Genomic DNA, 27,598 nt, shown 5'->3' with positions numbered 1-27,598 from the left:
TCCCAGCAATATCCCACCTCACGTGATCTTTCAGCAATATGAAGACTCAGAAGCACATGGTTCACTTCTGCATATTTCGTGGCCAGTGCTCATAATAGCACAGGTGCACAAAGTGAAGAAATTGAGGACGTAAAAATACGGAGATGACGAGAGAGATTTGCTGCAGGGATGTGGTGAGAGACTGCAATTTGCCTTTGAAAGTTCAAGGGCCATAAGGTGTGGTGTCTGCTATAAATGGAGGAGAAACTAGCAGGTGATAGTACACCTGTTGTAGTTGAACAGGATGGAAATGAGCACACAGGTGGTGTTTGATTTGGGGGGAGGAAAATGAGGGAGCAGAGGGGCAGAGGATATAGGAATCCACAGAAAGCAGTAGGGGAAGAGGCAAAAATGAAATAAGGGGATAAAGAAGAGAAAAAAGAAATAATCAGAAGGAAAAAAGAGGAAAATGGATATCTTCAGTGTCTATGATGTTTGAGAGTCTGGTTTCAAGAGGAGTGTCTTAAGGGAAACGTAATCCTGCCTTGAATGCTGATGGAAGAAAGTCTCTCCAGTACAGCCTCAAAGGCTGCTCAGGAGAACAGAAGCAGACAGGCTGGACAGGAGAGGGAAATGAGAAAGAAAAACTAATACATTGTTCAGAACTTTCCTGAAAAGAGACACTTTCACTTTTGTGTGTGTGTGTTTGTTGCGGTTTAGGTTTTTGGGCAAAGAACAAGATGCAACTAGATGTGGCAGATCCTAGGTCTTGGTTTCTCAAATCTAAAATTGGCAAACTTCTCTATAATAGCAGCAACTCTGACTAGTATCTAGCTCCAGTTCTCGGTGTGTTACTGATGCCTACTGCCTTCTCACATCTAAAAGGTGATTCCAGCTCATTTTCTAGGGGAAAAAAAGCCTTTATTTGTATTACAGAAAATATGGTATCATGAGCATCCTGACCTGTTTTTTTTTTTTTGTCTTTGGAGAAGCTTTTGCACAATTTAGAAATAAAAATGAAGACTCTCAGCAGAGGTGGGTGGGGGAGAATGTTACAGCTCCTACAGTTTCCATCATCTGAAACATTTTTAGGAAAAGCAATTGGAGTAGAAGAGAGTGGGAGGGCTGCATTGGAAGGTGAGGGTGTCAGGGTGATTTTCTGTGGGATGGGTGGGGCTCCCTCAAGCCTCTGACTTACATTTTCTGAGTCAGAGCGTTCAGAGTTGTTGGTGGCAATTATAAATGCTGGGTACAGCAGAGATCTGAGATAATGGGATAATGTTTTTCCTTAGGAGAAGAGCAAGGCAGTAACTAAGAGCCATAGAAGAGAGCAAGAAGCAAAGAAAAACATGAAATGGGAGTAGGTCAAGGCAAATGTTTTAGCAACGGTGCTGGAATTTCAGGTCTTTAAACCTCTTCAACAGGTGATGCTTCCTCTCTGGGGCTCTGCAGCTATTAATATGGAAGAGAGACATTAAAATACAGAGAGACAGTCTGGCGCTTAATCCCTGAGAAGTCTGCAGATGGGGACGTGTGGGAAACTTCCTTAAGGAAAGTATTTTACCCTGAGGGTGGAAATGATGGAGCGTTACTTCAGAGTTGTTCTTAGGGAAATAGGGAGGACTGGGCCAAGATGATCTTCTCTTCATTAGTCAGCTATGAGTGAGTTTTGGAAGCTTTGGAGGGATTGGTGTTCCTAAGTAGCATAGGACGACTTTTCGGGTTCACACTGTTATAGAGTGAATGATTTGATAATGCTTTGACTACACAACACTTCCGTTACAGGTTAGGGATATCTCTGGTCTTTATTATTGTCTTGTAATAAGGTTGTTACCCGGATTTGGACTGGTGATTTTCTTTTGTGTCCTTTTCTATTTCATTTATTTTATCTTACTTTATTTTTTCCTTTTATATTATTTTTTCTTAAGGTGGTCACTGAATTTTAGTAACTGAAATTATTGTAGGATTTTAGAAGTAAACAGTTCATCACTGACTAGGCTAAATTTGATTCCCTTTAAAAAGCCAGTTGGCCAATGACAAGTTACATAGGGAGTTAAAGTATATCAACACTAGCCTGAAACCATGCCTAACTGAACTAGTCAATGAGAAGATCAATTTGTTAGATTTTAATACTAATAGCTTTTTTGAGGCATCACCAAGTATAAATGAATTCATTTTTTCCTGCTCTGTGCATTTGTAGCACATCTGTTACATCTGTATCATTTCCTTAGACTATTATTTTCTGTATTTCTGAATACCTGGAAAGCAGATACGATTAGGTTACTAAATAATGCAAACCACAAAAGAGATCTACAGGGAAGAAGAAAATAGAAAGTAATTACTAGTTCAACCTCCAATTACACATAAACTGCAACATTTATTATCAGTTTTCCAAATTCCTGTGTATCATATGGTCAGCCCTAGGGCTGTACAGCCCCTGTTCAAAGTTGCAGTAATTGTTCAGAGTAAGGGACATTTTCACATTTACAGATGCAGGGATACATGTGCATTCTGTAAAATGGAGTTTCCAGCAAACTGCTGAATAGAATTCCAATTTGCTGGATCACTGTTACCTCAGTGGGGACCTGCAGAGTTTAGAAATACATGGATTTCTGAATCCCCTTTGAAATCTCACTCTGCTGTCAGAGACATTCTTTCTTCATCTCAGACCTACTTGTTCTGGTCAGTGCCTCAGCCACCTTCTCTTTTCTATTTATTTGACAGGCACCACTAGTGTACACTGTCCAGATGTTCTAGTTCATATCAATGCAAAGCTCTAAAATCATGATCAATACTTGTATTGCTCCAGAACACCTCAGGATTTAAAAGACTGGACATGCTACTCCATCTGTATGCAGAAAGAGTTTTATTGATTGCATAGCCATCTCCAGGTATGTCTCTCTTCAGAGTGCATGTGACACAGGTATGTTTCAACAGGAGAAATTAAAGCAAAATAAATCCCCATTCCACAGATCTCTCAATATTACTTCTCTGTTTTTTTTTTTTTACAAGAAACCGAAAATACAAAAGGAAATCAATGTATCCAGCACTCTTGGACAATAATTACCATAGAAATGTGAAGAATAGTCATACAGAGAAGAATATATGCAGAATCAGAGGCCACTGTGACCTCCCACACTGCATGGTTCTTTAGAGTTACTGAAATTATAAACAAAGTAAAAGCTCTTTTTTACCAAACGGCTGCCTTGATGTCACTTGTTTCCACATTCCAGCTTCTGTCACTGCATCCCACACTCTCCCTGTTGCTAAGTGCTTTAGGCTTCTGCAATATGTTCCAGCAGCTCCTTGTTTCTCTCGGATCTGCAAACGTGCTATCATGTGAGAGCAGAATGTCTTGGTTTATCTGACCTGGTAAGAAAAAAAAGATTAACTGTACAAATTACAGATTCCTAAAGAACACAAGAATTTTTCATACCAAAAGTGTCTTTGTAATCTTACATGCCCTTTCATAACACTTTGTTAGCACATGCTTTCAACTCACAGTAGGATATATGAGGGATGGGGACATATTATAGCTCCTAGGAGCTGCTGTAACTAAACTTTGACTGTAAGTAACAATAGCACCACAGAGCAGAGTGTTTGCTAGAGGCTTAAATCAGTTCTCTCACTGTGCTATGCAAATAAACTCACAAGTGCATAGAAATCACAGGAAAAGTGAAAAAAGAAAACAACACATCACTTAGAAATTTATATCATTTTGTAATTTTATTTGTAAATATTGACTATTCCATCATTCTGGGTTAAATGTTCTTTGACTTCTTCTACCCTTCTAGCAAACATGTAGTAGCTTCTGTTCAGGAAAGAATGATATTGTCACAGTTGTTCACCCGGTTACTCCATTCCTTTTGTTTTTTGGAGGTGGATAGGTACCTTACTGAGTGCACTTTACAGGCTGTGTGCCTTTACCCATTCCTGTGGTATAATTCCACAGCTTTTCCCGTATCTTTGGCTATGGTAGCAGCATACTTGCTACTCCGCTTGACAGCATGTTTTGCTGTATTTCTTCTGTTCAAGTTAAGACAAGAAACATCAGTAGCAATAAAAGAGCTTTCTTGAAAGCTAACATATGTATTTCATACACAATGAACATTTTAGATACACGTTCATCTTGCATTTGTTATATCCCAGAGCCAGTTCGAGGTGCAACCAAAATAGGCTGTATTTACATGAGAAAGTAATTCAGCACATTAGGACTAGATCAGTAGATTGAAACAGTTGATAGTGAAGCATCTCATTTTTCTGTTATACGTGTTTTGGGGGGTTATTCTGGATTATACTTAGCCTGGTCCCTGGAGCCAAACACATCTGCTACATATGTAGTACAAAGCGTTCTGAAGAGAAAAAGTGTTTGGTATGTGTTAGATGACCTTGTGATGATGCAGCTCGCACACTATTTTGGAACCTACTGTCCCCATTAGCACTAGGGTGCATTTGGAGCACATTTGAAGCAGAGCTTCTGTTTTCAATTCTTCCTTAAAGAAATTACTTTGTATGCACCAAAACCACGCTGAGAACAGAAACAACACATGGTAAATGGAGACAATGACAGTATTTTTCTCTGAGCTGCACAATTGCTTTGAAACAAATTGCTAATGTAGACACAGCCCTTTGACAGCTGCTGAGGGCAGAATTTTCTGCCAACTCCATTAGGGCCCAGAAGAGGAGATCAACTGCTTTGAGCTGAACCCCTTCACTCTGCATAGACCACTTTTCAATATCACTTCAGACCTTTCTATCAGTGCTCTTCTTCCTTTTTCCACATGCATTCTCAGCACCAGGAGAAGATTCCAGATCTGCCCCATTACCATCCATCTGGATGACAAAGGAAGCAAAATGGGGCTTCTAGAAGATAGTGCATGCTGTAGAGTGAGGACTAACAACTACACAAGGCCTGAGCATGGAGATGCCATAGCCAAAGAGAACTGAAGGAAGAGTCTCTCTGGGCGCGTACAATGGTTGTGAGAGAGGAATAGAAAAGCTCACAAGGCTTCTAAAATGCTGCCACTTCTTGTCACACCTCAGAGTCCTCTTCTTCCATCCTCCTCAAGCATCCCTCACAATTCATAGTACCCTAGCATTCACCTGGAACAAAAAGACCTTTCCTCAAACCCCCATTTTCAATTCTGAAATTTCTCACATCCTACTGCTGCAGAATTTAATCAACTACACAAACACAGAATTTTCAAAACCATGTTCCAGCAGATGCTTTCTTTCTGCTTCATTCTCCCCACATGGGGAAAGAAAAATTCTTTTGAAATCTGCCTGGTTTCTTCTGGTTTCTAGGCCTCTTCTTTGCCTCCAGTCATATATTTTAATAATTGTGTGCTGAGACAAAGAGTATCTTGACTCTGTCTTCATTCCCTCAGTCTGGGCTTGAGACAAAGCTGATAACCAGTCTTTCCCTTAATCAAAACCCAGGATAGGATGTTCCATCTCTTGAGATACTAAAAGCCTCTTTGGAGGGACTCTTTGGAGTCTGTTGTTTTAAATCACTCAGGTTATTTTGATCCAGGAAAGGATCAGACCAGACATTGGTATCAGATAGAATGCAACAATTAACAACTAAACAGGGGGTGTAAGAATCAGCCAAAAATTATGCCTCATCCCCTATTAACTGTACAAAATAAGAGCATGGCTCCCACCAAGACTGGGGCTAAGGCCCAGACCAACCATGCAAGGCACACACAGCCTTGAACCATTCTTTACTGCTTCCTTCTTTTCTTCTGAAGCACCAGTTAAACTAAGGAGATTTTACAGCATAGGATTATGCTTAATTTATTATCAGCTCTGTGTAAATATCGGAGAGCTACAGAGAAGCTCAAATGTCATCATGGCTGTTCCCTTGGATCACTTCAGAGAGGCAGGGTGCATGAAAGGAGGAAAGCAAAGCTGTGTGCCAGAGGAGGCAAAATGGCAAGGGAACCACAAGGCCAGGTCACCTGGAGCTGCCTGGTGTGACCACAACTAGCAGGAAAGGAGTGCCTGATGGAGCAGAGGATGAGCAGAACAAGGTGACACCAGTGATAACATTCTCAAGATTATTCTATCAGGGAAGACCGGAAAAAAAAAATATCAGGGGCAGTATCCAAAACAGTTTTAAATTCAGTTGGCAGGGGTCAGAAGTCATTACCAGCTGACAGCTGTATCTGTGATCCATGTGAAACAAGCAGAGTGCTCGTGTAGTTCATTGGCTTGAGTCCAATTAAAACAAAATACGCTGAAAAAACTGACATACTCCTGCGAAGGCCAAGGCATAATGCAGGTGGAAGTGACCCATACCTCCCACGTAAGGAGATCAATCTGGGAAGCACCGAGATGTGCTGCAGTGCTGTGCCAGCTTACTAGCATGGAAACAGAGTTCCCGTATTAACTACGAATGTCTCTTTAAAGGTAATATACAGATGCAGTGTATTCCCTGTACTCTATTCTTGGTATGTTACTAAGAGACGGTTGTTTCTATGGAGAGCTCATTGGTGAGCAAAATAAACCATTTTGATGAATTATAAAAAAGGTAAATTATCTTTTTAAACAAAATATTGCATGAGAATGCTAACGATATAAAGCCACACTAATGCAGAATTATACAGAGTATTATGCAGAGTACATACTTCCTTTCTCTTTTTTTGTTATTTAATTTCTAGTGGACATTTATCCTGAATTCTGTATTGTCTACAAACTGATATAAATTAGTATCTGTCCTGCAAAGTACTTAACGGATGAAACAGCCACCTATGTAGTGGCTACAAAAGCTTCAGTTGAACATTTGTTTGTTTTAAAGCTATGTATGATTGTGGTTTATAAGTATCTGCATGACCATGAGTATGCCGTGTTGTGAAGTGAAAAAAAGAGCTTTGAAATAAGAACTGTAAAGGCAAAGAAGGAGAGAATAAAGTACAGCATTTAATTTTAACATGCTTCTGTGATAACATCTAGGTTCTACAGATGACAACCAATAGATATGTGGGGGTTTGTAGCATTCCTGCTTCTTTCTTGTTTATGGCTCTGATTATTTTACACTTTGCTGAAACAGACCTTGAAAAACACTGTGCTTGACTTAGAGAACAGTTTAGTTGATCAGTCAACAACTGGCAAAGTAAATAACAAGAAGCTACACAAAATATAGTCAGTGAGGAATTCTACAGTTAAACCAGTAGGAATTTATGTGAGTAACCTTTTCTTTCTCTATCTTTACATCTGTAGAAATTATTCATCTCATTTGAAGAGTCACTGAGACATTTTCTGTGTCAGACTCAGAAAAATTCCGTATGTACTGGTTAGTTCAATCATCTTTTATCACCCACAATATGTTAATTATTCTGCTTTTTCAACAGTTGGTTACTAGTGAGGTTTCAGTGATGCTAACACTGAAAAGAAGGCATTGTAAAGCTGGATTGTGTGTAACTGACAGGATCTCTTCAGGCCCTCAGTGACTCAAAGAAGGTGAACTAACAAAATCATAATCACAAGACTTCTAAAAGTCATGATTACGTTAAAGCTTCTGAGATTTAGATCAGGAAACTGTTTTCTTTAAACACACATGCAAAAATATAGAGTTTATCACCGGCACCTAAAAGGAGCTCCTTTTCTTTTTCTTTTTTTTCTTTTTCTTTTTTTTTTTTTTCTTCTTCTCCCTTGCTTGCTTGCAGTCTTTCAAGTCCAACATACAAATATATATGTGGCTACGTAAGGTAGGAGGGTTTGTGGTGCAGCAAAAATGACTTAACAGAAGCCTGATGTGGCTGTGCTATGCAGGAAACAACAGACCGCACCTCTTCGTCCCTCCCGTCTGCCAGAGGGTGCTGTCCTCGCAGGAAGTGTGGCAAAAGAAATTCAGGCATCTGACTCACCGCCCCGATGTCCTCTCTAGTGGTTAGAGCTAATTGCCACACTATGCAGGGGAGCAGGCCAGGCTCCAGTCCTCTCTCCCTCAGGCTGTAACAACTTGCAGCAGGAAGGTAGGGTGATAAGCACGAGCAATGATACATTAAACAGCAACATCTTAATTCTCCCTACCCACCCTGCATAGTCAGCACACCAAGATTATAAAACAGAAGACATTAGTCTAGGTGAATCCTTGCGTCTGCTTACCTTGTCATTTCCTGCATTTGTCTTCCATAGCTTAACTCTAACATTCTCTTTCATCGTCAGCCCTCCTCACATACCCCTTATCTTATCTTCGTGCCTGTTCTGAATAGACTATCTGCCACTCGCATCTCAAAGGCTGCCATCATAAATTTGCAAGCAGTCCTGTCAGCCAGCTGCCGTGCATAGAAAACTATATAAGGAATTCTCTGAATTCTCTGCACATCAGCAATACACCCAATACATGACTGGCTGCACACAGAACTTTTCCACAATTACCCACATTTCTCTCAACTCACTTTATTCTGTCCCCAGACTTCCTTTATCTCTTTTAACCTCTAACATTTACTATGCATGCTGGCTCCACTCTCATGCACTTTCTCATAGTCTTCATACTCTCTACACTGGACTTTAGCTCCAGTTCCACTTATTTTATTCCCATGTCTCTTCACAAGTTCCTGCTCAGTCAATATAAATATAAACTTGAGAATTGTTTTCATCTTCATGGCAACAGATACTATCTTTCCTAGAAGGAACTTCATTTTTAAATAAGAAGTTTACAAGAAAGTAACTATAGACTGTCATGGTTGAAAGCCATGCAACATAAGTCAGAAAATTCTTTGGAGATAGCAGTCATTAAAATAAAGAAGGAATCATAAGTTTGACACCAATAATCTTGTAACTGCAGGAGTCGCTGTGTTTTTTGTGCTTTATTTTCAAATCTGCTAACTGTTTTGATTTGGCAGTGGTTCAAATGTTCAGAGACTCACTGATGGCATTTCTAATCAGTTCAGGGAGTAATGACTGCAAAATTCTATGAAGCAATTTACTTGCAAAGAAGAAGGAAAATAGATGCTTCCTATTCTGTCCCAGATACTGAACCTGAAAGAAACAGGAGAAGAATAGAAGCCTCTTTCCCTGACATTTCATTATTTGTTTCACAAAAGAGATGTGCATCCCCAAATATATACCTAAGAAGGAGAAGCAGCAGAGATGCATACACCCAAGTGACCTGATTTCATTACCTGCAGATTTTCATTGCTCCATTCAAATTCTTTCCACCAGTTTTCGTTTCCAACACTGTATTTAAACAAAATATTTAATAATTAAAAAAAAATCTTTTAACAGTCTTAGGCTTGAGTTTCATAGCAACCTATCTGCCACTGCAGAAATCTACCATTTTTAGGCAATCTATAGAAAATACCTCACCATTTCCTACCTGAGCAAGATAATTGTATGGGGTTGGAGTAGGCCTAATGTTTTTGGCTTTAAAAAACAGGATGTCCTGCATTTCAGAGCAGGAGCAGAAAAATAAAGGAGTGTCTAGCCATTTGTTTGCTAAGCAGAGCAGAAACGTACAGGAAGAGCCTCTCTCCCTGCTATTAATTTCTCTGTCAAAGGACTAACCGCTTACTGAAGTCAATTGAAAGACTTCATTGTTATTAGTTGAAGATGATTTATACACGAATTAAACTAGATATTGCTCCCTCCACCAAAACAATGGCTTATGTCCCCAAATACCATATATACCATATACTGTATATGTCCATATGTCCCAGAAATGCTTGATACAAATAAAAATATCTCCTCAGATGTTGTAAAGACATAAATGCTTATCTGCATGAATGACGAATAATCTTCAAAATTTGTAATGAGTTATAACCAGATGAGAAATAATATTTAAGTAGGATTTTGTTAGGATGTTGTGAAATTAGGAATGGGAACTGAAAAGTTAATCAACATAAAGGAACAGAAAGAAGAAAATGGCCAATGGCATGCCACATATATATATGTCATATATTATATTCATGTGCTAGAAAATGTCAATAATATAAAATACATACAGGAAGACAGAATTTTCAGTAATGGTAATTTCTGCAGTAGTTGATCAATCTCTAGAGGCCACTATAGCACATGAATGCAAATCTCAAGTGCAGGCAACAAACACACCAATATTTGCACTATGGGAATTCTCTCCTGCTTGCCAAGCAAGTAAAGTTTACCAGAGCAAACAATAGCTTTCCCTATTACTGTCCAGAACATGCAGTGCAGCTATGTCAATGACCAGTCATCAGTTATTCAAATCAGGGTAGAAATAAATGGCTATATTTTTGTTAACAGAAAGAGTGTATAGCTTTTTGTTTCTTGAAAAAGTGAACTTCTTCCTGCTGTTTCCTGCTTCCATTCATTCCAAGAGGAAGGGGTTTGGGCTCCCAGTGACGTTAAGAATTATTTTTTTTAGCCTAGAGGTCTGCAAGTAGTACTTTGCACTAAATCCAAGTAACCTGGAAAAAATATATGAATACCAGCTTGGTATAAGAAAGCAAGAAACTATCTTAATTTAAGATTGTTAAGTGGACAGGAGTTTTGTGTAGGTGGAAGAAGATTATTACAGAAAGGAGTGCTACACAAACTAACATATAAATAGCTCTTTGCTGAGCAGAACAATAGCTCTGTTTCTTCTCTCAGAACACAGATACAATTAGTTAGAGGATATTGCATTCTTTAGAAATTTTTGGCATCCAATAGAAAAAAACAATTGCATTTCAGAAAAAAAATACAGTATTTGAAAAATCATTTCCCCTTTTAATTACCTGCCAAGACGTTCAGTCTTTCCCTTGCAAATGAACACATCCCTCGTACTGGAGCACAATGCTTTCCCACACTGACGGGTGGCAGGGAGGGCAGTGATCCCTGCTGCTGCAGCTCACCATCCTGAACTGGTGGTTCTTGGCAGGAAAGTAGATGCTTTCCACACACATTGTTTTAAAAATACATATGGTTCTGTAATGTTTCCATCTACCAGCATGTGCACTTCCCTGATTTAACTCCTATACTTTTACTGTCACAAAACAACTACATCGTTCTGTTCTGTAAACGCTGAGGCAAAGCCAGTGTATTCATATTTGAGGCAGGAAATCTTGGACCCCTGACGACGCAGTATTCCTCCTGCTGCCTCTATGCTCTAATGGCTGATGCAGATTTCATCAGATCATCCAGAGGTAATAATTCATGCCATGGAACTTGGGCATACTCTATTCTTGCTGTCTTCATAATAGACCTATTGTACTTATCAGCTAATCCATTTCAAAACTAGTTTAAAATATTAATAATCACGGTTAGCTAGATGGAAATATGATTGATTGCTACGTATTCCACTAAATAATAAAAAAATCAATAGCTAGAGTTATAAAAACAGCCTCGTGGGATACATTAATCAAAATCAGTTCCTACATTTCAAACTTTAGTCTGTCACTCTTTCTTGCTTTGGTACTGTCTTTTGCACAGACATGAGATTCACTCTGAGGGCACAAGGCAAATGCAGCACACAAAAGCTAGATAGGGAACAGGTAATACACTGGTACCGACTCTCCCTTGTTAACTCATTATTCTTCTTAGTACAAGTGAAAACCATAAACCATTCTCATTACTGCAACTACTGTTCACACCTTGGTTTTTGGATAGTTCATCCTAACCATTCAATTTTTAGTTTCTCATCTTGTCACGACTACTTATGCTGTCATAACTGAATTATAAGTGGCAGACATGAATGTATATAAAATAAAATAAGCATAGCAGAAGCATTACTATCTTACTAATATTTTAGTACTTGAAAACAAAGCACAGCTTCATGAACTTCCAGCCCATCTCCTTTTAAACGTAGTTTACTTGGGTGTGCTGCAGTAAACGCACTCGTTGCTGTACCATCTCAGGAACTTGTTCTACAATTCATGTATGTAATAACAAACCTGCACACAATCATTTATAATGATATTACTTAGCCAAAATAGCCTTCAAATTGAATAAGATAAAACAAAGCACAGATCATCTCATTAGCATTCAGAGATGAGAAGAACTGGCAGGTCTAGCAAGAACTGGTAGGTCCTGAGCTGCAGAAGAGATCAGTAAGGGATATCTTTGCATTGCCAGAAGTTCAAAGCACAAATGTCTGCTTTCTCTGTCATTAAAAATCCCACATATTTTGCAAAGGTAAGGCTGCTATCCCATGTCTTGAACACATTCAGAATGAGCTCAATAATCATGTTTTGTCTACGTAGACTTCAAGTGTGCTTCTGAGTCATATTTACTGCTTTTTATCCTCAACTGATTTCACTAGGAGCATACATCAGCATGAGCAAAGTGAATCTGTATGCACTAATAAGTGGCTTGATGCTTGCATTCCTTTTTAGGCAAGAGCAAGTTACTTCTGTTTACTGGGAAACGTTCGTCAGTGTTCTGGTTCATTTGCACTGCTGGAAGGGTGCAACTGAGCTGAAAGCAAGGGAAATTTTTGCTGGCACTGCTTTTGCAAGTACAGCTCCCTCTTGGCCCCACTGTGGAGAAAGACTGGCTGGAATGAGCTGCACGTGGAGCTCCTCGAGCTCAGGAGCTTGCTGTTGAAAGCTTGCACTCAGGAGCTTGCACTGCAGCCTCCACCTTAGCACAGAGCTGCCTGCAGAGCTTGGCCTCCCTCAGTGTGCTGGACGTACCACAAAGCATGAACAAGGATGTCCCATCAGCTTTCCTGAGGAAACCACAGTTTGGTTTCACATATTCAGCCAGAGGACTGCGGGTCTGCTTGGACAAAAGGCCTTGTATCTGTGACACTGAACTTTGGCGAGCAAAATAAAAGCAAAAATCAGAACGTGTCCAAAATGAAAAAAAAAATAAAAAGAAACAAAAAACAAACAATTGGCCAGAGTGTGCCCTAAGCATATCCGTAACCTGGTACTTGAACCTCAAACACACATCACTGAGATCGCTTCAGATTTGGACATATTGTTCTATTTTTTTCTTTGTGTGGTGGAAGCATGACAAGAAGATACAGCGCAGAACAAACTGCTTGTAAGGTAACTTGTAAATTTTGTTCCGTAGTACAGGAAGTTGAGACATTTTGGGGCAGAAAGGACTGAGAAGTGAGGGAATGCAAACTGGACCATTTTAACAACAACAACAAAAAAGATTATAAATGGAAGAGCGAGGAGGAAGAGTGGTTGTTGCGGGCAGTACGAGCACAGGGATGGCACACGGACTGTGAATGCAGCAGAAGTAAGAAAATGCCAGGGCATAATGGAAAGGACGTTTTCATTGCTACTGAGCAAGAAACCTGCAGAAGCTACACAGCCACCCCTAACTCCACCAACAGGCGAGGGGGCGGCTGCTCCCTCACAGACGGCCTCCACCCTCCCACACGCCCCAGGCGAAGCACCACGGGGGCCGCCGGCGGCCGCTACACCTGGAGCGAGCGGAGGCCCCTCCCCACGCTGACACAGCCCCGGGGGAGCCCCGCAGGCCGCGCCCCGCAGGACAGGCCGCGCACCGCCGCGCGGGGAGCAGCAGCGCCCCCTGCGCCCGGCCGGGCCGGGCTCCCCCGCCCCAGGGAAGGCGGCCCGAGCTCCCCTCCGCCGCTCGGGGGCATTTCCCGAGGCCGCGGCCCGGCGCCCGGCTCTCTCCGGCCGGCCTCCCTCAGCGCTCTCCGCAGCCGCTAGGTGTCGCCGGCGTCCGGCCTCCCCCGCGGCCCCTCCTGCGCTCGGGCTGCCGGCGGGGCTGGCTCAGTGCGCTGCGAGCGGGCGGAGGCGGCAGCCCGCAGCGGAGACGCGTAGCCCGGCTCGGCCCGTCGGCGCGCGGCGCTCGGCCCGGCCCGGCTGACGCAAGGCTCCGCGCTCGGCACCGGTAGCGTTCGGCTCCCGGCACGGCCCGCGGCCGCGCTCCGCTGGGGAGCCGCGGAAAGGCGACGGCGGGGGAAGCAGCCATGTTGGAGCGGGGAATAAAGTGACTTCGCTCGGGGAGGTGGCGCGGCCGGCGGCTCTCGGGGCGGCGAGGGGAGGAGGGGGCTCGGCTCCCGGCGCGTCCGGATATCGCTCCTGGGCGGAGGAGGAGAGGAAGGAGAAGGGGCAGGAGATCCGCCCCCGGACCCGCGGAGCCCCGGCGCTGCTGGTGAGTTGGGGCCGCTCATTGTCTGCGTGCCCGGGCTGCGGGGCCGGCCGCCGGAGCGGGGCCTCGGCCTGCGGGGCGAGGGGAAGCCGCGGAGGCTCGGGAGCCGGGCCGGGGGCGCCTGGCGGGGCCGGGGCCGCCCGAGGACCCGCAGGCGCCGCGGAGGGCTGCGGGGGATTTCCGCCGTCCGCGGGCGGCCCCGGGGCCCGAGCGGGGGCGGCTCCCGGGGGCTGCCTTCGCTTCTCGGCCCCGGCCCGAACGCGAGGCCTGGGGGCGGCGGGGCGGCCCGGGCTGTGCTCGCGATCCCGGCCTCCCTCCCTCCCCGCCGCCCCCTCTGCCAGCGAGGCTGCTTTCTTCTGACAGCTCCGCGCTTCGCAGCCTCCGCACGGATGACACATTCGATCCTGTTGCGGCCCCCCCTCCCCCCACACGCACGCACACCCAAAATCTGTCGGTTGTGTGTGTGGCATAAGAGCTTTTGTGCCCTGCGCTCCTCCGTGTTGCTGCATGACAGGATACGTGAACGCTGGCTGACCGTGAACTTCGGTGAACTCCTCTTCTTCTTCCCCTTCCCCTGCCAGATATGTGATGGCACGAGGCCAGCGGGAGCAGAGCGGTGCTTCTCTCCCCAGGAAGGTGGGATGGGTGCCTGGGGGCGCCCGTGGGTGCCTTTGGTGCCCTGTAAATCCCCTGGAACTGTACCCACGCTCCGGTTCTGCTGCTGTGAATCTGCTGCTTAGCCGAGTGCTGACCTCAGTCCTCTTTGTCTCTTTTCCGCACCAATTTCAGCAGCGAAACAGGGTTGTGTTCCGCTCTGAGCGGAATGGTGGTTACTGGTGGTATGGGTATGGTGAGGGAAGCAGGGCTGAGGTGTATCATACTCCAAATTACTTCATGTCAAAGACCTCTATTTCCTTCATTTTATTTCAGTAAGTAACTTACGTGTGTGGTTTCTTCCTTTTATAATTTAACAGACGATCAATAATAACTTGCTCGTATCTATTGTGGCTTATATATGAGGAGAGAAAGCCGGGTTTGATGTTCTTCCATTCCCTTCCTTCTTGAATGGTACTAATTGAGCTGCAGACTAGATGAGCAAAGGTTAAATATATGGAAGATACGGGTCAGAAGAAAACTTACCAAATCAGAGGGTGTCAGATTCGGGTTTGTTTTCACATTGGAACTATGTAAAAGTGAAGGAGGTGACATGGTATTTTGTGTGCGTAAGATACTAAAGAAATTGCCATATTGCTTTGTTGTAGGAATCCTGGGTGCTCATTGCACAGCCCTTGTTATTTATATCTGCACTTGATGTGATGTGAGAAAGGCCTGTTTTGAATAATTAACGCAGAAGTAACAGATACGAAAACATGGAATCATATGTTTGAAATGCAGAGTGAAAAAATTTCCTTAAAATTATTTATACTTGAAAGAACAAACCCAATCTCCTCCTGCAACAGAGAAGTCATTACAGTGTTAACTTGGCGTTAAAAAGGCCGCTTGAATTTGAGAGATGAAAGCATCCCTTTTTGATGGCATTATGTAAATCCTGCCTATTGATGAGCAGTCTGGCTTACAGCACCTTTAATGGGATAGCGTGGGGCTGCTCAGACCTGGGCTTTGCGTGTTGCTGCATCCTGGTGTTCTCCCAGGATGGAATTCCACACAGATCAGTAGAGGTCTGCCTGCATCCATGCTTCTTGCGAATCAGAGCCTGTGTTGTCTGCAGCAAATGGTAGTTGGGAAGCACGGGGTCATTTATTTTTAGCTTGGCCAAGGATGTCGTGCATTAATTCATCCATTTAATATGGAAAACACCCCTGACGTGTAGTGAAATAATATATAATTCCAATATAGACTTAGAGTAACCGAAAAACAGCTGTTTTTCCCCTGAATGGGAAAAATGTCTTCAATTTCTGCATAGCGCTGCAGCATAAAAATAGGAGATTGCTTATGGCGTAGATATCCTGTATGCCTGTTGTGCCACATAGTGCCAAAAACTAATAATATGCCAAGATTTCTGGCTGGATTGTTACAATACGCATTCTTCCGATTTCTTAAATACGTATCTGCTGCTGGATGAAAAAAAATGTTTCACTAATCTTAGTAAGTTCTGGTTCAGTGCCGTGTATTTGAGTAAGCCAACCTAAGCGCCGTCAGGAAGGGCTTCGCTGGAGGCACATTCTATGAGTGCTGCATTAAAACCTTTCCTGAAAACTGCTCCTTCCACGTGGAGTGGAAGAAGTGGGTGATCTGTGGGCTGGTCTGCTTTTATTTGTAACTGGGGGGGAAAAAAAGTCTTAAAATCTGAAAATTGTCTAAAAATCAGGCTTTTCTAGTGTGCATTCAGTATTTGTAAACACACTGACTGCTGGTTACAATTCTTAAGTTCTCCGCTATGTGGTTTTTAAGTTTTTGGTTTTTTTTGCAGCGAGTTTCAGTTATATTTCTCATGACTCAGCTGCACACCACTGTCGTTGGTGACACTTCAGAATCTGATACAAAACTCTCTTCCACAACTTTAGCTGTAGAAATGCTTTCAGAATGCCAGATGTTTGCTCGACGGTTCCACAGTCTTCGTTCTGTTTGTGCTGCCCAGTGCTGTGCTTCACATCTAAAGAACAGACTGACACGCTGTACTGCTGGTGACCATTGTCTTTTTTGCAGTGCGTGTCATTGTAGTGATGACATTCTCATTCTGAATGTAGAACTTGAATTATTTTGGTGCCAGCTCACATGCTGATACAGAGATCATTGTACTTGGATGTTAAAACTAAAAGTGTTTTATATTTGAATGCTTTTATTATTAGGCAGTAATTTTAATTGAATTCTTAAAAACTTTTAAGAAATCTGAGGCTAGATTTTATGTTAATAAACTTAGTAAATGTGTTATACTCTTTCAGAGCCTAGTCATGTTTTTCCCCTATAAACAAGACTAACAGATCATACTTCCTGAAATAGTAATTTCACAGAAATGTCATTAATGACGAAAGGTGTTTTCTTTTTTCTGTGTATTTTGTAGAGAATTGTGATCCAGTTTTGGCAGGTGTTTCTCTACAGAGTGTTAATACTCATTTAGTCAAATGACTAGCAATAACTGTATCAAATACAAATCCCTACTTAATGTAGGGATACTGTAGTGTACTGATCCTGCACTGTTAACTAACTTTGTGGATTGGTACTTCCTATAGAGCTGTTGGTTTCCTGGCCTCATTTTAGCAGAAGTATCAGCTGTGGAGTTCAGCTGAGCTGTCTTATTTGTATATCTCACTGCAGTGGTTCAGCTTCTGTTCTCTGATCCAGTTATACGGAGAATGGTAACTTTAAAGGCTGCATAAGTCAGGTAGCTTGCATCTAGCTAGCTTTTGGTAATTTTTTTTTTCTTTTTGCATAATACAATATCCTGCATGTACTAAAAAATGCTGAGTTCCAATGGACGAACCAGTGAATGCTATATCTGTAATTTAAATGGCAAGTTTGGGATTTGATTATGACAGCTTGAAGAAAGAATGTAGCCTTGAAAAGGTGATTTCTTGTACAAGTTTTACAGTATTTTTGCAGTCATGTGTTGTTGGAAAGCCATAGTTATTGAAGAAAGCATGAAGTCATGTAAGAATACAGATCCATGTTTAGGATTTGAGCACTTTCTGGAATCATGCAATTTATGCTGACAGCATGAAATTAGAGAGGGAGACTAATTTGGTCATTTCCATGCAAAGGAAGAATTCTTATTTTATATTTTCTAAAGTGTTTTCTGATCCATTGTAAATCCTCAAACAATAAGGCTTTTGCCACTTCTTAATGGAGATCATTAAATTCCATGAATGACTGTATTATAAAATCCTTTAAATGCACCAATTCTGGAAATCATCGTAACTGTTTTACTGACATGTTTGGGCTTGTTTTTAAAAGATTAAAAATTTCTTTTGTTGGGACCATCGGGTTTTGGGGGGGGTTCTGTGTACAAGCAGAAACAATACAGAGAGAAAAAAACATGAATAGCATGGCCAAAAAAACACAGCAGTGAAAATATTTTTATTTTTCGTATGATGGGGCAGAATTAGAAAAAAGAGAATAAAGTACTTTCTGAATGTTTTCTCAGTAAGTACATGAAGGCTTCAGTGAATGTGAGGGCAAATTTGTTGTTGTTCTTTCTCTAACGCCTTGAAAATGTAGTAGGTTGAAGAACACAGTTTTAGCCAAGTGTTTGACTATCATCCCATCCCCCCCCCTTTTTTTTTTAATATTCTCTGGAACAATGAATTCTGCATATATTATGATGAACGAGGCTGTGTTATTATACCACAACAAAGAGAAATGTCTTGTTTATCCTCCTAGACACAGTTCTCACTTGTTTTCATATTTTAGGTTGGGCTTGCTAGATATCTTGTGTAAGTGAAAGTTACTGCGTGCTCTCTAATCATATTTCATTTAATTATAGCCTATTCCTTATAATTGTACGCCTTCCCCTGCTGCTGTTTTCAAGGCGTGCTGGAGTTGCATGACGGTCTCTGATTTTTAGCAGCTGTGCCTTGTCAGCCTCGCTTTCTGTTTGTGTTGGAGCTGGCAGGATCCTGGCTTTCCCCTCTGTGGACATCGTATCTTCACCTGAGCTTTCATAACCAGAAGTCTTCTTTCAGGAGCATCCCTTTGCAAGTGTTTTTGACTCCTTATTCACACATTACTAGTGTGGAATATCTTGATTTGTTTGAATTTTTGAATACATGGAAGATGTTTTTATACAGCAAGCATTAAAGATATTTTTAGTGAGGCTTACGGTAATGGAGCTGATTGGCATTCATGAAAATAAAGATGGGGATGGGAATTACCAAGATGATCAAAGAACATTAAAAACAGAAAACGCGTTGTCTTGTAACTGAGAGAGTTTGTTTGAGTTTCTCTCTATAGAAGCCAGTTCACAAAATGTGTAGAAGTTGAAGTGGGTGTGGTTGATAAGCAAAATCAAAGACTGCAATGAGGAAAAAACTGTGACCAAAAGGCAGGATGTGTTTTGGAAAGAAAATGAATTCTAACAAGGCTAATAGCCCATGAAAACACTAAAGAAAATGGTAGTATTTGCTGCTATTCAGAAGAGGTCAGTGATGCTCATTAAATACTCTTATGTTTGTAAGTAAAACCAGAGGATAGTCATACACACAATGCTTTGAAGTGCTTCTTAAAATAGTTTGAAGATGTTTAACAGCAGCCCCTGGAGTTATATGGTAAGAATTGTAAAATGTTGATGGGGCATTTTCTGGGGTATTGATACAGTTGGTGTTTGTCAGTAGGTCTTAGAATACTGAGGAAATTTGTGATGAGCGCAACTGAAGTGTGCTGAGAGTTGGTAACATTGTAAAGGGTATTTACTGAGCTAAAGTTAAAGTTGAGGTGAAAATTATCGTGGACCATCACAAGCTTGTAGAAAGTTGATCTTGTGAAAATAACTTTCAAGTCTCTTGATAAGAGACAAACTTTGTGATACGTGACTGTTGATGCTGCAGAACAGACTTGTAAAAACCTTTGGTTGGTTGTTCTGTGACATTTTGATTAAGAAACTACAATGGTTGCTCACGTGTCTGTGTATGACAGAGTAAAACCTGGCTGGCCGATGGCACGAGCCAAGCAGTCCCTATAAATACCACTGTTACGTCACGGTGTGCCATGTGGGCTCAGCAATGTCAGGGTGTCTGAGGGAGGCTGCTTGGTGCCAGCTGCCAGGCGTGTTTGTCAGGGGAGCGAGAAACAGTGAGAACTGCTCACCCTTTTTGTACGCAGATCCCATAGAACTTAGCCAGAATGGGTCGTTGACGCAGGTTTGGAAGTTTCAGCAATCATAAATCATACGGAAGAGGTCTAAAATCAAATTTAAAATAATGTATTGCATTTTACTGGACTTTCAGCACGGCTGAAAGCGGAATTTCTGATTGTAGAATTCATAAACGCTCTGCATAGGCCAAAAAGTGGTGTCTGTGGGTTTTAACTGAGGAACACCAAGATCCCTGTTTCTAGTCTGTTCCTAGCTTGTTGCAAGAGCCACGTCCTCTGTTTTTTCTCTGTCCGTGAAGATCCAGTTGTCATAAACAGCAGCGGGGTGTTTAAAAGTGCAGGAAGGTTGTTTCCTTCTTAACTACCACTCAGTCTTAAAAGCCTTCTCATAAATATCTAACTAAACAGTTTAAGTGCCTCCTTGCAAAAGTATTTTATAATAATTTACCTTATTTATAGACTCATTGAAAACCAAATGCAAAGCTCAGATGGCTGCAGGAGGCTGCGCTTGGCCCTGTGCTGCCCGGCACCAGCAGCTCCTGCTGGCAGAAGGTGGAATTGAGTGCTGTTGTGCTGCTTGTGGTTGCTCTGGGATGTCAGTGGAGGTTAAAATAGGCACTGGGGTGCAACCTCAGGTTTGTTGATTGGGTTGTTGGTTTTTTTTATGTATGTAATAGTCACCTTCTGCAGGATCGTGGAAAAACAGCAGTTTGCAATTATTTATTTTTCTAAATATCCTGAGCAGATGGGAGGGGAAACTTCCTCTTGCACGGAGAGGAAAGGAGGTCCTTGACTGCTAAATATATCAAGCGTGTATGCTTTATTAAAGTCTTTTGAAAGCGTGGTGCAAAATGGCAGCTCAAACTTTATTTTGGTAATGAAAAAAAAGTGGGAAACAGTTACTGGTAAATCATGCATATTATTTGTTTTGAATGCAGGTACATCTTTGAGATGGGAGCTGTGAGATTCTTAGTATTACAGGACAGAAATCTGAAGAAGTCGAAATTTTTTTTTCTTGAAAATAGTGTTTAAAAATTGAACGATTTGATCTGAAATTGAGTTCAGAACAAATGTCTGAGTACACAGCAACAAAAAGTGAATGGCCATAGTGGTCATATTTTAAAGGGACTTCAGTAGGACATTTGTGCAGAATCTACGTCCTTTCTGAATAATTGGTCACCTGAGGAGAAGATGAGAAGAGATCTTGGGCTTTACTTTGGGCTACAGTTTGGATTTACATTGCTGGTATTGCCACTGAGTGTTCTTGACAACAATTTCCTGTATTTCTTATCTGTACAATAATACAATTTCAGAGACAATTCTAGAACTTTAAGATTCTCCATAGTATTTCATTACCTTTGCCAGTATGATTCAGTAGGTTATGGCAAAGCAAAATATTTGAAAGCTTATGCTATTTACCTTCAGGATTAAACAAGATAAACAGCTTACAGCGTTCCCATTTGCACAAGTCACAGTATTTTTAAACCTGCTGCCTGTAATACTGGGTTGTTTATCAGGGAATGCAGTTAGCCTAAATGTTGTATTGTGGCTTCTTTCTGATTCATCTGGATATAATTCTCAAGAGCAAAACGTTTGATCCGTAAGCCAAAAAATAGCTTCTAAAATGTATTTAGGGAGAGGAAGTCATTTTGGTACTAAGCATACTCCCTTTTTCCTGGACAGCCTGGGAAATACAACATAGCTGCGTATAGTAGTAAATAGATTCCATAGCTATAGGCTTTTCTTCTTGAATTTTGCAATTTTCCTATTTTAGGAACAGTGCCAAGTAGATTATGAGTTCTGAAGTTATGGACTTGATGTGTTTTCATACTAAGCTTAGCTGTTGCATTTCAAAATGTGTTTTTACTTTGTGTATGAAATGTACTGTGATGATAAGAAGGTATTCTGAACCTGCTTCCTTTAAAATGGGATTTTGTTTTGGTATTCTTACCTAATAGGAGTTTTGTTTTCCTGCTATTTAGGATTGTTTCTGTTGGTGGAAGAGGTGGACATTAGTTGAAGGATTTAAGCTGTACATTGTTTGTCATTGTTAAGTTATTTTGGGGGTGAACGAATGGGCAGTGGCGGTTTGTACCTGTGTCTGTCATAGCAAAATGCCCGCATTCTCTTTAATCATCTGTTTCTAGAATGAGTTGTTAAAACTTGGAAACTATTTTATCAAATAATCTTATCTAAAATATGATTTGTGCCAGATTGGCTGATTTGAGCGCTAGTGTCTGTTCATTTGTTTTCTATAATCAGTAGAGTAACACTTTCAAAGGACAGCACTAAGATCTTAATACAGCCTGCCTCTCCTTCCACATTTACTGGAGCCCACTGCAGTCCTTGTTATGGTATTACAGCATCCCAGTTTGAGCTGAATTAAGTGCTTGCTTCAGAAGTTCTTACTGCATTAGTAAACTGGGGAGTTTCCACTTAATGTGTGGGAGGGAAGAGAGTTGGAGGAAGAGGGAAGACTTACATGACTGTTGGTGAAGAAGAGAGGGTGGCTGGAGAGCAAAGCATTTTCTTACAGGTGCTGTAAAGCTGATAGTTGACTCCACAATTGATATGAAACTGTCTGCAAAGTGCCTGGATACAAATAATGTGCTCCCTCCCCCTTCCGCCTTGCTATTTGTACAGTTTATACAGGGTCTTTAGTATGTAAGCAAGAAAGACAGATTTTTCTTTATTCTTCCCTTCTACTTACATGTGTCTAGGATAAATTAAAATTCCAGCAGCGTCAGTAGTAGTGACAGTGATATTATGTTTGAATATTGAGATAGATACCTGAACAATCTGTTTTTATTTTATGTCTCATGGTAATTGCAGAAATGAAGGTTGAAGGAAAAAATGAAAATAATCTTTTTTGTATTATCAGAAACTTTTTTTTAGATACGTGTGGTCCAAGATAAAACAAGCCTACTCAAGATGTGAACATATACTGAAGTTGCTTTTGATGCTCGTTACAAACTTAATGGCACTACAATGTATAGTCAGTAGTCAATTTGCATCTTTCTGTGATGGGGTTGCCATAGTTGCTCATGGCAACTGAAATTGCAGCTCATTCCAGAGGTTTTTGCTGGTTTTGCTTGGAAGATGTATCTCTATTTTACTAGTATATTGAGAATGATTTTCTTGAGTTACATTATTTGCAAAGGATATTTTTTCTTTTCCTTTTCTTTTTTTTTTTTTTAATACATCTTAAATATCTTGTTGAAGGTTATTTTAGTAGCTGCTGTTAACATCAGCCACTTTTCATGGGAAGCAGTACATCAGTAGCTAAAGAAGTATGTAGGGAAAGATTATGTATGTTGAGTTTTGTGTTCTTAACTGGAGGGTCATTTAAGATGCTAATCCTCAAGGTGTGAGCGTCAGGGCATTTTGTAAATCAGACTTAGCAGGGTCTGCTGCAGACAGCTGCTAAGAGAAGTAATGTCTCTGCAGACTTGGAAAAATCTTGTGGTATAGATTTGTTGGTAAACATTTAGACTTTTCTAACAAACAAGTGGATGAGAAGTACGGAGGTGGTGCATCAGTAAAATACTTTTGGGCCAGCTTTGTGCTGACACGATGGGATAGTTTTCCCCACGTTTGTGGCTAGCTGGTGTTTTGCTGCCAGTATTTTTATACCTAGGTAAGTGGATCTGTCCTGAACTGCTTAACCCACATTACTGCTTTACGTTGCAGTCTAGGTGATTGCACTGGTGCCTTTTCCAGCTGCGCATCAGGCAGAGCTAATACGCACATAACCTTGCAGTGTGTACCCTCCCTTGTCTGTGTTGGGTGTACAGAGCTCCCAGTACCAGACTGCAATAACAAGTCTTTGTCACTTCAGGAGGTTTAAAAAAAAAAAAACTCACCAAAAGCGAAAGCAACAAAACTCTCTGATAAAGCACAGGAAGCAAAATTGTTGACGGAGAAAATTCCTTTTCTATATCGTCACTTTTATGAGAAGAGCCACACCCCAAAGGTAATGCATTTAACTGTTAGTGGATCCCAATGACAAATATTTTTTTCCCTTGTATTCAGAGATTTAATAGAGGTTGAAAGAATATTATACAACGTAACTTTCACTAAGTTATTTATGGTAGTTGCTATATTATTCTAATTCATAAATATTTTCTCAAGAGATTTCAGAAAGCTGTGTTCCATTTTGTTTAAAAAATGGTAGGTGTTTCTGATGGTTCTTTCTTTTTTTTAACTCCTGACAGTGCTCCTTCTGCAGTGTGCACCAGCCTCGCTTTTTTTTGTTGGATAATAGTGTTATTCCTGTGGGATTTAGTATTTGTGAGTCTTACAGCTGAGCAAGCTTTTTGCTACACAGCATGGAATAAAGGGAAGCTGCGCCCTGTGTCAGAGCAGAGAGGTGAGCCTTTTTTACAGTACTGTTCCTCTTCCCTCCCCATCTGTGTGACTGAGCAGCTTTGTTAAGTCCAATTTCTGAGCCAAACCTTGGGGTTAGCAGCAGTTTTGTTGGGTAGGAAGGGCAATGAATACAGATTTCACAAGTGAGTGATTGAGTCTGTAGCAGTGACCAGATGACAGCCTTACAGCCTGGGTGTGTCATTTCAGCTAGCTGCGTGTCAGACTGGAGGTTTAGTGATATCTGTTCTTCTGGTACAGTAGAAGTCTGCTGCTTTTGGTTTGCTTTAAGCCAAAGAGGAGAGTCTAGAGGTTGTCTTAGGGCGTTGCTTAATGTGCTGTCAGCAGTATTTTGGTGTAAAAACTCAGTCAGTCGTGCTTATCCACTGACACACTGTGTATGTGGATCTGCCCCTGAGTTGCTGCGTACAGCATTGTTCATGGTATGTGCTTATTACGTGTGCTGTGGATAATGAAATGCTTTCAGCTCTTCATAGGTCATGGGAATGTCCTCAGCTCTTTCAAATTCTGGTCTTGAAACGCTGTAAGATGAATGCAGTGGTGGTGTAGACAACATAGAGATGATTACTGGTTGATGCTGAAGGGTCAGAAGTATTGCAGTAAAGGAGATTGAACTGAAGCTAAGAGGTGTTTGGAATGCCCTGGCACATTGTATTCTGGTGACACTGCTTTGTTGCTGTACCTGGTTCAGAAACAATTTTTCTTTTTTCAGCACCTCTGAACGCTGTTTGCTTCTACGCCTTTGTGCTCAGAAATGGATTGCTGTCTTCAGAATTTCAGGGCCATGAAATGCCTCTTACTACTTTTCTACTTGTACTTTTTTTTTCTTTTTGTTGAGTACCTTGGATCTTTAAAAATATATGTTGAACACAGGCAACGCCATGAAGAAGGTTTAAACTTCCTATAGACAAGAAGCAACTATTATCCTTAGCTTCCAGTATAGTATCATTTCATTTCTGTCCCATCAGTATTGTGGGAAATGCTGTTTAAAAAGCAGTCTGTAGGGAACATCCCAACATCACAAGAGGTATGCAGTGTTGTTCTTGGGTCTATTTGTATGCATAAATCTTCACATGCTTTTTTTTCTTTTTTTTTTCTTTTTAACGTAATTTGGATGCTACTAGAAATTATTTAATTTTGACCTCAAATTTTAAACTTCTGAACTTTCATAAGATAGTTTTAGTTTGCCTTGCTCTTCAGATGGCAAGTTGGTATTGTTTCAGACATCCTAAGTCACTAAGTAGCAAAGTCAGCCTAATTCCCAGCTCAGGGTTTTATTGTTGTTTTATGTCCTGGAAATTCTTACCTATGTGTGTAGTTCAGAAATTTATTTACTCAAATAATTTTGCTAATATTTATTGAGTGAAATTAAAGAAAATCATGGGGATTTCAAAATAAAAGCAGAGAGTAGCTGTAAGAGTGTGTATTGCTGTAATTGAGACTTGTAGTTTCTGATCTATAATTTTACTAGCTTATTTTTTTATTAATTTTAAAATATTTTGACATTTCTGTATGCAGTGTTTATGCATCTTTGCTTTTTTACAGATAATGCAGGTTTAATTTTTTTCATATATATATAGCAGTGGTTGAAAAAAATATATATACTTTTTGTAAGTACTGATGAATGCTGGAATCTTCTTCTGAAAATGATGTATTTTTGGTTAAATTTAATACTGACTATGTGTGTTTCTCCTACCATAAGTAAATTCCTCGAAGATCGAAGTAACGTTTGGAAAAGAAAAAAAAAAAAAAAGAAAATTGCCCTAAAGAATGATTTAAATGAGTGTAATTTTGAGACACTACTTGGAGACAGTGTATTTATTATATTGGGGTTTTTAAAAATTTTATTTTACAGGTGATGTGCAGTCTAACTTGAAAGTAGGAAATACGTTCTATTTTAAATGTTAATTAAATTCACAGAAAATAGAAAGGCAGCTGATGGATAGAAGGGTGTTATGACCTTTTTGGAAAACAGAAGGTATTTAGGATTCTTATAAGCATTGGTAGCATTTCTATACCACAGGCCTTTCTGTTTTGTTTAAGATGTCTTGAAGTAACATGCATAATTGTGACCTGCTTTTAGGCTTGGTGTGTCTTTTGGACAGTTGAAAATCCTGTATGTGATGTATATGAAACCTTTCTTTAAAGATGTGAGGAAAGTTGTAGGCTTCTCTGAAGAGATGCATTCACATATTGAGAGAAAAAGATTATAATTGCAGTTTTATGGCTGAGTGAAATTTATGTAGCAAATGAGATGTAAAGAAAGGTAACCACATTTTCTTCACATGTGCAAGGCCTCCTCTGTATGCCATTTCTGCACTTCCATTCGTTGTGCACTCCATGGTTAGTTAATGTACATGGGGCATGTTATAAATGCATGTCTGGCATATCAGAATATGATTTATACTATGTAAATCATAAATACTTTATTCAGTGTTTTCACTGCTCATTACACAGACTCTTCTAGCAGCACTTGAGAGGGTAAATGAATTCTCTTAAGACCTAAATGCTGTCATCAGCGATATCTACCTGTTTACATTTTGTATGGGCTGTACACGGAGTGCTTTTTGAAGGAATAATCCACTGCATGAATAAAGAATATTCATGTCTTTGTCGAGCTGAAGTTTATTATAAATTCTAAATCAAGTAAAAATACTGTTCTTTTTTTTTCTTAGTGAAACAGCCTCTGGAACTTAAACATCTTGTCTCAAAACAGCAGTATTAAAAATTTAGTAGGGTTAAAAGAGAGGGTTGCTTTCTGACAGTTCGTAATTATTCAAAGTCAGTTGAGTTTAAAGGGGGAAGAGAACTTTCTTTGTATGAAACGGCATGCTGACATTAACCTGCCGTGTTCCGTAGTGTGGGATGCACTGTTTTATCACAACGGTGCAGCGTAATGTGATCAGCTTCTAAAATTCAGTGCAGCTGAATGAAATAGTGTGTCTCTAAGGTGTTTTTATTTGTACAGTCAGATCGGGACGATCGCTGGAACTGAAAATGAAGGCAGAGGCCTTGTTACACGAGGTCGTGGGCTGGCTGGTGGCAGCTGTCGCGCTGTGGCAGCTGGGCGGGCCTGTTGGTGGGAGCCGGCCTCTTGTGTGATAGCTGTGCCAGGGAGCGCCATGCCCAGAGCAGGCTGTAGTTTGAGAGTAAAAATGCTTTGAGGTGAGTGCCTATTTACTGCAGCCTCCAAAAGCCGTGCTTATATGTATGTAATTGGTAGCTTGCCATCCGTGAATATTTCGCGTGACAGTTTGGAGGCCATGCCCAAGAAGAACGTTGCAGAATATATATGGTATAAGTAAGAAAAAAATATATATTATTAGTGTTACATATTGAAGGTTAACACTAATAATATTCTCATTAACAAATTTGTAAATATTGTATAATTAAGATGCTGGCAAACATTATATATAAACTGCTAAAAAGT

General features: G+C 40.8%; 1 protein-coding gene and 1 pseudogene across 4 annotated transcripts in view; one reads left to right on the top strand and one right to left on the bottom strand.

The window, feature by feature from the left end:
* Nucleotides 1–2,454: 2,454 nt before the first annotated feature.
* LOC149919546 (uncharacterized) lies at nucleotides 2,455–14,018 on the bottom strand (annotated as a pseudogene).
* Nucleotides 13,530–27,598, top strand: part of CDK17 (cyclin dependent kinase 17) — an 88,378-nt gene continuing 74,309 nt past the window's right edge. Inside the window, exon 1 of one of the 4 annotated variants that reach the window (XM_090140096.1) lies at nucleotides 13,530–14,019. The gene's annotated coding sequence lies outside the window, so the exon portion shown is untranslated. The other 3 variants (XM_031600427.2, XM_090140098.1, XM_090140097.1) reach the window with 3 other exon arrangements.

This window comes from Phasianus colchicus, chromosome 1, assembly GCF_987193195.1.
Source record: "Phasianus colchicus chromosome 1, bPhaCol1.hap1.1, whole genome shotgun sequence".
NCBI classification, from domain to species: Eukaryota; Metazoa; Chordata; class Aves; order Galliformes; family Phasianidae; genus Phasianus; species Phasianus colchicus.
Note: the sequence above shows the minus strand (reverse complement) of the source record. Positions and strands in the feature narration are given on the sequence as shown.